We start from the raw sequence: 12552 nt of genomic DNA on the forward strand, positions 1-12552 counted from the left end.
TAGAAAACAAATAAACAATTAAAAAATTTTTTTAATTAAAAAAAATTTAAAGCTATATTTGAATAGAGAAGGAAAGAAAAACTATATTCCGTTGAAACAGTCTATAGGCACATATGCATGGAAATGTTTAATCTTTATATATGCGTAAATGGATTATGTATTTATATATCTTTAACTGCCCTTATCAAGCACTGCTTTCCATGTGCAGAATAAGCTATGTGTTTTACATACATCATTTTAGGTGTTCTCACAGCAATCTTGAGCGATAGCTATTTTGATTCCACTTCAAACGTGGGGAAATAGAGACTTGGGGAGTTAAGTAACTGGCTCTAATCAGTTAAAATGTTGATTGATGACCTATTCTCTGTGAAGTAGTGTACTTCAAATACGTTCATAAATATCTTTTGCTTGTTATTCAGTTATTTCCTTCAGATAATTTCCTGAAAGTTGAACTGCTAGTGCACAGGGGAAAGGGCAAGGGGTCACTACATTAAAGATTAAGGGTTTTGTTATTGATAACCTTACGTTTGTACCAGTAGTATCAGAAACTATTTCCTCATACCCTCACTAACACAGAGTATTGTGATGTTTTAAAATGTCAGTCTGAAGTGGAAAAAGATGTCACATGATTTTATTAGCATTTTATATGGCAGAAGTTACAAATTTACCTTACAAATATTCATTGGCCATTTTTATTTATTTTCTTTTTCTTTGCATTCTACATTTAAGCCCCTTGCATAATTTTCTATCAAGCAAATTAGTCATTTGCTTAGTGATCTGATGCAATACTCCTGAAAATAATTTAATATAATGTGCAGATAAGAATATCCAAAAAACTTTGAAAAAAATAGAATGGGAAAGTTTCTCCTTTAGATATTAAAAGAATACCAAAACTAATACTTTGGGATTTAATAATTTATTGAGTTTCTAGATCAATATATTGGGTATTAACATCTTTACAGCTTTGAAATTTCCAATTCAATAATGTTTATTCAATAACTTCCATGTATTCAAGTTTTATTTTCTATGCCATAGTAAAATTTATTTTCTTTTATTTATTATTTTTTTACTATAAATCTATAATATTCATATGTTTATTCTTAGATAAATTATTTTCTTGTTGCTGTTGTAAATAGAATATATTTTATTATATTTTCTAAGTACTGGTATTTTTAACTTCATAACTCATCATCTGAATTTTATTTCTGTCATTATTCGTTTTACATATGTATGTATGTATTTTCATGGACCCAATTTTTCTTTTGTCTTTGTCTTTTGTCATAAACTATATGCCATAAACTAAATGAACTTTGTAGAACTGGTAGACATGACTGTTGGACTAAGGAAGGAATAAAGAAAGCAAAAGAGAGCGGTAGGAAGAAAAAGAGAGGACAGAAAAGTCCATAAGCAGGCAGGGCCATTTTTGTTAGTTGACAACTGTATTGGAAATTGTGGATTTGCTTTGTCTTGTCAAGTAGAGGTGGATGGACAGTGAGAATCTCTTTGCACATTTTCTTCACTCTTACATGCAATCACAGCAAGTATAGAAATCCTTGGCCATCTAACCCTACATACTTGTGTTTGCAATATGACTATCAAGGACAGCTAAGCATCCTTCTAGAACACAGGACTTTTCTGTTAAATACTTGATCATTGGAGCTCCAAGTCTAACCTCTCACATATCTCACCCTCCTCCAGCGTCTGCTGCACCAGCATCTTCATTAGACAGCTCTCCCTTGCGTCAAGCATTTCATAGGCATCCTACTCTGCACGTGGGTTAAAGTGGACTAATAAGGCTGGTTCTACTACTCTCTTACATGTGGTAGATAAGCCTTTCCTCTCATTATATCCACGGCAATAAGCACCTTGGAATTCGTGATTTTTATTCTTCATCCGTAACATTCAAGATGTTCACCCAATTAGGTCTAGTTGTTTTCTTTTTTAACCTTCTCTTCAGTTTATATTTATATAAACTCATTGTTCATTTTTAACCTGAAATTCAAGTCACCTTCCCTATTCTACCCAGAGTCCAACCTGTATTTTAAAAATATTTACAATAATTCGAATATTAAAACAAAAGTGTTTTGTTATTAAAATAATCATTAAAAAATTTAACTAAATATATTTTCTAGTTTGGAAAAACACTAATAATAAGCAGTGAACTCTAAATCCTATTACGCTATTAAACACAACAATAATCTCTCAGCCACCACATACTCTTCCCAAATCATGAACAAAGAACTATCTCTCAGTATAATTTTTGTTTGTTTTGCCCAGAAGTCCTCAAAAGATGCACATTTGTGCCTGTTTGTATGTGTGTGTGTGGTGGGGGGGTTTGGGGTGGGGTACTATATACTAATCCCTTGGAAGCTTTTAAAAATTGTACATGCCTCCCACCCCCAGAGATCTTGGTACACATCCTTCTATTCTCCTTCCAACTCTTCCCTACTAGCCTATCATGGAGAAGAATTGCTGCCAGTTTCTTGTATCCATCAGTATACGAAAAATTGAGAAAAATAATTACAATCCCCATAGCATAAAATATTGCAGCTAAAATTATGTTGAGATTCCTAAGGCCTTTATGATATTTTTCACAAATGATAATTATTCACATTCACATCTTATATCATTCTTATAATTATATTATAATTCTTATAATTATAATATTAATTAATTAATTCTTATAATTATATATTATAATCATTTTTATAATTGCATTTTTGTGAGTTCTTTTCTGCACCCTCCCACTTCCTTGCCAATAGTAATCATTTAAAAATATGTATAAGATGAATGAATGAAAGATGCAAAATGTTTAAGTAAGTTGTCACATTGGAGTGTAGAACTATTTCTTTTTTTTTTGAATTTTTGAATTTTATATTATTTTTTTTTTATAAAACAGGTTCTTATTAGTCATCAATTGTATACACATCAGTGTATACATGTCAATCCCAATCGCCCAATTCAGCACACCACCACTCCCACCCGCCGCTGCTTTCCCCCCTTGGTGTCCATACGTTTGTTCTCTACATCTGTGTCTCAATTTCTGTCTGGCAAACCAGTTCATCTGTACCATTTTTCTAGATTCCGTATATATGCGTTAATATGCGATATTTGTTTTTCTCTTTCTGACTTACTTCACTCTGTATGACAGTCTCTAGATTCATCCACGTCTCTACAAATGACCTAATTTCATTCCTTTTTATGGCTGAGTAATATTCCACTGTATATATGTACCACTATTTATTTATCCATTTGTCTGTCGATGGGTATTTAGATTGCTTCCATGACCTGGCTATTGTAAATAGTGCTGCAATGAACATTCGGGTGCATTTGTCTTTTTGAATTACGGTTTTCTCTGGGTATATGCCCAGTAGTGGGATTGCTGGGTCATATGGTAATTCTATTTTTAGTTTTTTAAGGAACCTCCATATTGTTCTCCATAGTGGCTGTATCAATTTACATTCCCACCAACCTTGCAAGAGGGTTCCCTTTTCTCCACACCCTCTCCAGCATTTGTTGTTTGTAGATTTTCTTATGATGCCCATTCTAACTGGTGTGAGGTGATACCTCATTGTAGTTTTGATTTGCATTTCTCTAATAATTAGTGATGTTGAGCATCTTTTCATGTGCTTCTTGGCCATCTGTATGTCTTCTTTGGAGAAATGTCTATTTAGGTCTTCTGCCCATTTTTGGATTGAGTTGTTTGTTTCTTTAATATTGAGCTGCATGAGCTGTTTATATATTTTGGAGATTAATCCTTTGTCCGTTGACTCGTTTGCAAGTATTTTCTCCCACTCTGAAGGTTGTCTTTTCGTCTTGTTTATGGTTTCCTTTGCTGTGCAAAAGCTTTTAAGTTTCATTAGGTCCCATTTGTTTATTTTTGTTTTTATTTCCATCACTCTAGGAGGTGGATCAAAAAAGATCTTGCTGTGATTTATGTCAAAGTGTGTTCTTCCTATGATTTCCTCTAAACGTTTGATAGTGTCCGGTCTTACATTTAGGTCTTTAATCCATTTTGAGTTTATTTTTGTGTATGGTGTTAGGGAGTGTTCTAATTTCATTCTTTTACATGTAGCTGTCTAGTTTTCTCAGTACCACTTATTGAAGAGACTGTCTTTTCTCCATTGTATATCCTTGCATCCCTTGTCATAGATTAGTTGATCATAGCTGTGTGGGTTTATCTTTGGGCTTTCTATCCTTTTCCACTGATCTATATTTCTGTTTTTGAGCCAGTACCATATTGTCTTGATTACTGGACCTTTGTAGATAGTCTGCAGTCAGGGAGTCTGATTCCTCCACCTCCATTTTTTTCCCTCAAGACTGCTTTGGCTAGTCAGGGTCTTTTCTGTCTCCATACAAATTTTAAGATTTTTTTTTCTAGTTCTGTAAAAAAGGCCATTGGTAACTTGATAGGGATTGCATTGAATCTGTAGATTGCTTTTGGTAGTAGAGTCATTTTCACAATATTGATTCTTCCAATCCAAGAATATGGTATATCTCGCCATCTGTTGGTATCACCTTTAATTTCTTTCAAGAGTGTCTTATCGTTTTCTGCATACGGGTCTTTTGTCTCCCTAGGTAGGTTTATTCCTAGGTATTTTATTCTTTTTGTTGCAAGGGTAAATGGGAGTGTTTCCTTAATTTCTCTTTCAGATTTTTCATCATTAGTGTAAGAGATTTCTGTGCATTAATTTTGTATCCTGCAACTTTACCAAATTCATCGATTAGCTCTAGTAGTTTTCTGGTGGCATCTTTAGGATTCTCTATGTATAGTATCATGTCGTCTGCAAACAGTGACAGTTTTACTTCTTCTTTTCCAATTTGTATTCCTTTTATTTCTTTTTCTTCTCTGATTGATGTGGCTAGGACTTCCAAAACTATGTTGAATAATAGTGGCAAGAGGGAACATCCTTGTCTTGTTCCTGATCTTAGAGGAAATGCTTTCAGTTTTTCACCATTGAGAATGATGTTGCCTGTGGGTTTGTCATATATGGCCTTTATTATGTTGAGGTAGGTTCCCTCCGTGCCTACTTTCTGGAGAGTTTTTATCGTAAATGGGTGGTGAATTTTGTCAAAAGCTTTTTCTGCATCTATTGAGATGATCATATGGTTTCTATTCTTCAATTTGTTAATATGGTGTATCACATTGATTGATTTGCATATATTGAAGAATCCTTGCATCCCTGGGATAAATTCCACTTGATCATGGTGTATGATCCTTTTAATGTGTTGTTGCATTCTGTTTGCTACTATTTTGCTGAGGATTATTGCATCTATATTCATCAGTGATATTGGTCTGTAATTTTCTTTTTTTGTAGTATCTTCATCTGGTTTTGGTATCAGGGTGATGGTGGCCTTGGAGAATGAGTTTGGGAGTGTTCCTTCCTCTGCAATTTTTTTGGAAGAGTTTGAGAAGGATGGGTGTTAGCTCTTCTCTAAATGTTTGATAGAATTCACCTGTGAAGCCATCTAGTCCTGGCCTTTGTTTGTTGGAAGGTTTTAATCACAGTTTCAATTTCATTACTTGTGGTTGGTCTGTTCATATTTTCTATTTCTTCCTGGTTCAGTGTTGGACGGTTATACCTTTCTAAGAATTTGTCCATTTCTTCCAGGTTGCCCATTTTATTGGCATAGAGTTGCTTGTCTCTTAGGATGCTATGTATTTCTGTAGTGTCCGTTGTAACTTCTCCTTTTTCATTTCTAATTTTATTGATTTGAGTCCTCTCCCTCGTTTTCTTGATGAGTCTGGCTAATGGTTTATCAATTTTGCTTATCTTCTCAAAGAACCAGCTTTTAGTTTTATTGATCTTTGCTATTGTTTTCTTTGTTCCTATTTCATTTATTTCTGCTCTGTTCTTTATGATTTCTTTCCTTCTGCTAACTTTGGGTTTTGTTTGTTCTTCTTTCTCTAGCTTCTTTAGGTGTAAAGTTAGATTGTTTATTTGAGATTTTTCTTGTTTCTTGAGGTAGGCTTGTATAGCTATAAACTTCCCTCTTAGAACTGCCTTTGCTGCATCCCATAGGTTTTGGATGGTCGTGTTTTCATTATCATTTTTCTCTAGGTATTTTTTGATTCCCTCTTTGATTTCTTCAGCGATCTCTTGGTTATTTAGTAACGTATTGTTAAGCCTCCATATGTTTGGTTTTTTTACGTTTTTTTCCCTGTAATTGATTTCTAATCTCATAGCATTGTGGTCAGAAAAGATGCTTGATATGATTTCAATTTTCTTAAATTTACTGACGCTTGATTTGTGACTGAAGAAGTGATCTATCCTGGAGAATGTTCCATGCACACTTGCGAAGAAAGTATAATCTGCTGTTTTTGGATGGAATGTCCAATAAATATCCGTTAAATCTATCTGGTCTATTGTGTCCTTTACAGCTTGTGTTTCCTCATTAATTTTCTGTTTTAATGATCTGTGCATTGGTGTAAGTGAGGTGTTAAAGTCCCACACTATTACTGTGTTACTGTCGATTTTACAGCTGTTAGCAGTAGCCTTATGTATTGAGGTGCTCCTATGTTGGGTACATATATATATTTATAATTGTTATATCTTCTTGGATTGATCCCATGATCATTATGTAGTGTCCTTCCTTGTCTCTTGTAACATTCCTTATTTTAAAGTCTATTTTATCTGATATGAGTATTGCTACTCCAGCTTTCTTTTGATTTCCATTTGCATGGAATATCCTTTTCCATCCCCTCACTTTCAGTCTGTATGTGTCCCTAGGTCTGAAGTGGGTCTCTTGTAGACAGCATATATATGGGTCTTGTTTTTGTATCCATTCAGCAAGCCTGTGTCTTTTGGTTGGAGCATTTAATCCATTCACGTTTAAGGTAATTATCGATATGTATGTTCCTATGACCATTTTCTTAATTGTTTTGGGTTTGTTTTTGTAGGTCTTTTCCTTCTCTTGTGTTTCCCACTTAGAGAAGTTCCTTTAGCATTTGTTGTAGAGCTGGTTTGGTGGTGCTGAATTCTCTTAGCTTTTGCTTGTCTGTAAAGCTTTACATTTCTCCATCGAATCTGAATGAGATCCTTGCGGGGTAGAGTAATCTTGGTTGTAGGTTCTTCCCTTTCATCACTTTAAGTATATCATGCCACTCCCTTCTGGCTTGTAGAGTTTCTGCTGAGAAGCAGCTGTTAACCTTATGGGAGTTCGCTTATCTGTTATTTGTCATTCTTCCCTTGCTGCTTTCAATAATTTTTATCTTTAATTTTTGTCAGTTTGATTACTATGTGTCTCGGCGTGTTTCTCCTTGGGTTTATCCTGCCTGGGACTCTCTGCGCTTCCTGGACTTGGGTGACTATTTCCTTTCCCATGTTAGGGAAGTTTTCAACTATAATCTCTTCAAATATTTTCTTGGGTCCTTTCTCTCTCTCTTCTCCTTCTGGGACCCCTATAATGTGAATGTTGTTGCGTTTAATGTTGTCCCAGAGGTTTCTTAGGCTCTCTTCATTCTTTTCTTTCTTTTTTTTTTATTCTGTTCTGCAGCAGTGAATTCCACCATTGTGTCTTCCAGGTCACTTATCCATTCTTGCCTCAGTTATTCTGCTATTGATTCCCTCTAGTGTAGTTTTCATTTCAGTTATTGTGTTGTTCATCTCCGTTTGTTTGTTCTTTAATTCTTCTAGATCTTTGTTAAACACTTCTTGCATCTTCTCGATCTTTGCCTCCATTCTTTTTCCGAGGTCTTGGATCATCTTCACTATCATTATTCTGAATTCTTTTTCTGTAAGGTTGCCTATCTCTACTTCTTTTAGTTGTTTTTCTGGGGTTTTATCTTGTTCCTTCATCTGGTACATAGCCCTCTGCCTTTTCATCTTGTCTATCTTTCTGTGAATGTGGTTTTTTCCCCACAGGCTTCAGGATTGTAGTTCTTCTTGCTTCTGCTGTCTGCCCTCTGGTGGGTGAGGCTATCTAAGAGGCTTGTGCAAGTTTCCTGATGGGAGGGACTGGTGGTGGGTAGAGCTGGCTGTTGCTGTGGCGGTCAGAGCTCAGTAAAACCTTAATCCACTTGACTGTTGATGGGTGGGGCTGGGTTCCCTCCCTGTTGGTTGTTTGGCCTGAGGCAACCCAACACTGGAGCCTACCTAGCTCTTTGTTGGGGCTAATGGCAGACTCTGGGAGGGCTCACACCAAGGACTTCTTCCCAGAACTTCTGCTGCCAGTGTCCTTGTCCTCACAGTGAGACAGAGCCACCCTCAACCTCTGCAGGAGACCCTCCAACACTAGCAGGTAGGTCTGGTTCAGTCTCCTAATGGGGTCACTGCTCCTTCTCCTGAGTCCCAGTGTGCACACTACTTTGGGTGTGCCCTCCAAGAGTGGAGTCTCTGTTTCCCCGAGTCCTGTCGAAGTCCTGCAATCAAATACTGCTAGCCTACAAAGTCTCATTCTCTAGGAATTTCTCCTCCCTTTCCCAGACCCCCAGATTGGGAAGCCTGACGTGGGGCTCAGAATCTTCACTCCAGTGGGTGGACTTCTGTGGTATAAGTGTTCTCCAGTTTGTGAGTCACCCACCCAGCAGTTATGGGATTTGATTTTATTGTGATTGTGCCCCTCCTACCATCTCATTGTGGCTTCTCCTTTGTCTCTGGATGTGGTGTATCTTTTTTGGTGAGTTCCAGTGTCTTCCTGTTGATGATTTTTCAGCAGTTAGTTGTGATTCTGGTGTTCTTGCAAGAGGGAGTGAGAGCACGTCCTTCTACTCCACCATCTTGAACCAATCTGCTAGAAATATTTCTTCTTCTGTGAGCATATAAACGTTTACTTCATGTCCAGAGAAATTTCATTGTATATTCCATCTGTGGTAACTTGCATCTCAAGCTCTTCAGGCTTGCAAAATACAATCAGCTTCAAAGAGCTGTAGGTTTTCTGGCCCCATAACCCCAAGAGGCTTAATTCCCACTTTCATATTAGGGATTAGAATTCAATAAGTTCACAATAGTCTGGAGCATGTTGGAGAACAAGATTGTGTTTACCCTAAGTTTGGATCACAGACTCATGGAATTTCAGGGTTTTAAAGACACTTAAATGGCAATTACCTTATTTTACCACCTATTTTTTCTTTTTAAGTCCAGTTGTCTTCTTATAAGATTTCAGATCAGAGAGCCTTGAGAGGATCTATTTGGCACTCTGCTAGGCTCCTAATTTCCTTGGAAGGCAGTGAAGTTATCTTATATTTCTGTTCCATAGTATTGCACTTAGTACTGGTGTAGTGGCTGAGAACAAGGTCTAGGGAACTCCACAGATGTTAAAACTAGAGCAACAAAAGGAAATGATGAAAGCCAGAAGCTATGTGTAAAGACACATGTCTTGGTGAGGGTGCATGATGGGGTCTTGGTGAGTGGGCAGGAAACATGCTGTTATGTTAGAACCAGTAGTGAGAAAGAATTATTTCTCAGTCAGAATCACACTTTTCTAGTCTAGCTTGTCCTTTATATGAATAAGAAGATTCTTTATTATGGCATGGAGCAAAACCTACTAGTGGCAGCTAAGCAATCTCTTATAATGGTTTAGTACTCACAACTGTGAGGATCCTGGACACTTCAACCACCTTTCAAATACCTTATCATTCATCTTTGCTCAACCCCAGAGGTGCCATAGATTGGAGTTGCAACTCCAATTTCTACTTTTTAAAATAAGGTAAAATGTAATCACCCATATCCGCCCTTCTGCAGACTCCTCAAAAGGAGACTTCTATTTTTTCCCACATCTCAAGGTCTGCCCCTGTCAGGATTTCCAGTACTGATCCCAGGACAGTGTTTCTCTATTTCCTTGTAACAACCCCTCTTTGGGGGTGAATAATAGCAAGGTATTTCCCCTAAGTCCTCCTCATTGCTGTCATACACAACCCTACTGTATATGTATATTCCTCATTCACTGGAGATTTTAGTGCCTGGCTGTCTTCTTTTCCACTCCAATTCTTCCATCATCCTGGGAGATCTCTGCCTCCAAAAGACAACTCATTCATTTACCTAGTGTCTTAGTATTTTGATCTTAATTCCAATAACCCTCACCTTCATTCCACTTTAGCCAATGTTTCTTGAACATTTTTCATCTGGTGTTTGCTTTTTTCCCTGTCTACAATCTCTCTGATGACCCTAATGGATAAGTTTCACAAAACTGCACAAATTGTAACTTTATGGGTATCATCCTCAAATGAGGCCTCAATGCTACCAGATAATACTTTCATGATGTCTCAATACTTTAACAGTTCTCAAGATTTCCAATGAATTGGAAAGCAAGCCATTCCAACCTTCAGCCCTCTTTACTACAAGGCCTTCTCCACTCTTTTAAACATTGAATTTAAACATCTGTCTCCATCTGAGCTGTTGAGAAAGTAGAAGACATAGGATTAGCATTTTCCTGATTTCCTATAGCTATGAGCAGACTTATCAACTTCCCTGCATGTACATTCATCTTCTTCTCCCTTTTCTCCTTTTAAAATGAAATAATGTCTCTTTTCTTGTCTATGGTGATTTCCTCATTTGATCTTGATCTTATTCTCTCTTAAATCTTTAAGACATATAAATTATTTTTCTTCCTTTTTTCTATACCTAATTCTATTCCTAGGTATAATTCTACACCTAGATTTAAACACTTTCTAACTTGAATATTTCCATGCTTAAAAAAAATTCTCCCTTGAAATTTTTTCCTAGCTACTGCATTATCTTAATGCTCTATTCACAGTAAACTTACCCATAGGATTCTCATACTTATGTTCACTTTTTCCCTTGCAGTCTCTCCTCAATCCACAACAATTAGGATTTAGCAAATCCACCTCCACTGATATTGTTCACATCAGAGTTACCAAGAACCTATGTGTCGCTAGATCCAATAAACACTTCCCAGTTTTACCTTGCTTGATTTCTTAATATACATCTGGCATTAACTGACTCCTGCTTGAAAATGATCTTCCTTTGGCATTCATGTCACCATATTCTCCTGGTTGTCCTCTAACCTTTCTGGTTTCTACACCTCAGTATCTCCTTTAAAAACACACAGTGTATTCCTTGGATGTTAGGGCTCCTCTGGGTCCTACTCTCTTTTGTCTCATTTCTTGCTACAGCCTCCCTACCACCTTTTCTGCAACCTAGCCGATTACTCTCTTCTCTGCATAGTCTGGCCTTTTTCACTGAACTGAGAGTCTCTCATTGGGACCTCCAAACACGCTGATTCCTCCACACTGATTATCCTTGCCTTCACTTAACTTCTACCTATTGATTATATCTCGACTGAGATCGAAAGTCCTCTGGAAAACCTAACTTAGCCTCAATAGGTGACCCTTCAATGTGCTGTCAAAAGTCCTTCTGTTTCCTTTCTTATCTCTTATACCAGTGTGATTAAATTGTCTATTTAAATTTCTATTTTCCTCGTAAGACTATAAGCTCCTAGAATGTAGAGAATATATTTGCCATCACATTACTAGAACCTAGACCAGTAGCTGGTATAAAGTAGGTGCTTAATGATATTTGCCTAACTGAATGAATCAATAAATTATCCCATAAATATGTATTCTGGAGAATTTAATATTAAGTCCTGGAAGAATTCTAGAATAAATCATTAAATAGATCAGTTGTATACACTTGAAAACAAAGTGGTATGACTAGAAAAACATCATGGCTTCACAAAGAAAAATCAGGCCCTATTACTTGGATTTCCTCTGGCAGATGAGAATGCCCTAGATGGAGTGTCTGGATTTTTCGCTTTAGAAATGCTTTTCCTTCAAAAGTATCTAATAATTTAGGTCTTACAATCTCTACGTCATTGTGGGCAAGGTTGTGAGATGAGATCAAAAACAAAAAACAAGCAATGGTGATACTTCTGACAGGTCTCCCGTACTGTGGGGTTAGCATTTGGCTCCACTTTTTCAACAATTTTACAAATGTCTTAGATAAGTATATAAAAGAAAGACTCTTTTTTTTCTTTTTCTGAGTAGAATGCTACAGAATGGAATACTTATGAAGCATTCAGTCTGGGTGATAATTTCTGTCAGGGATATCCTTGTCAGAGAAGGTATTTCCATTGTGAGTGGGAGGCTGGCTATATAGTTTCCAAAGGATTTTCCAAATTTAAGATGTCACATTTCTGTGAAGGAGTATCATCTCTCAGGATGTGCTGGAGATGCTTGTATAATCCCAGAATATTCTACATAGAACAAATTACAGAGTGTATCATTGACAAATAAGAGAATTACACCTTATGTACCTGGGGCTTTTCAAGGAAGGTAAGGCAAATAGAACAAAAGTAAAGATTTTACCTACATCATCTAACAATAGATCTTTGGGAGATATTTAGTATATTTAGGGGATATACTCTTCTAAAGTTCATGTATTTTAAGTAATAAAAAATTTCAATTATTCAACTATTCCCTATGAACAGAATTTACCTGGAAAATATTCAATTATTTGAAAAATCCAGATGTTAAATTGTTTTTTTCATATTTTAAGCACTTTTAAAGTTTTTTTTTGCTCATTATTGTTATTGCTTTTGCCACCTACAAAGCTGACCTCTCTGGACACCATCGCCTAAAGCACTGGACAAGCT

The sequence above is a fragment of the Balaenoptera ricei genome, chromosome 7 (assembly GCF_028023285.1).
Source record: "Balaenoptera ricei isolate mBalRic1 chromosome 7, mBalRic1.hap2, whole genome shotgun sequence".
Lineage (NCBI taxonomy): Eukaryota > Metazoa > Chordata > Mammalia > Artiodactyla > Balaenopteridae > Balaenoptera > Balaenoptera ricei.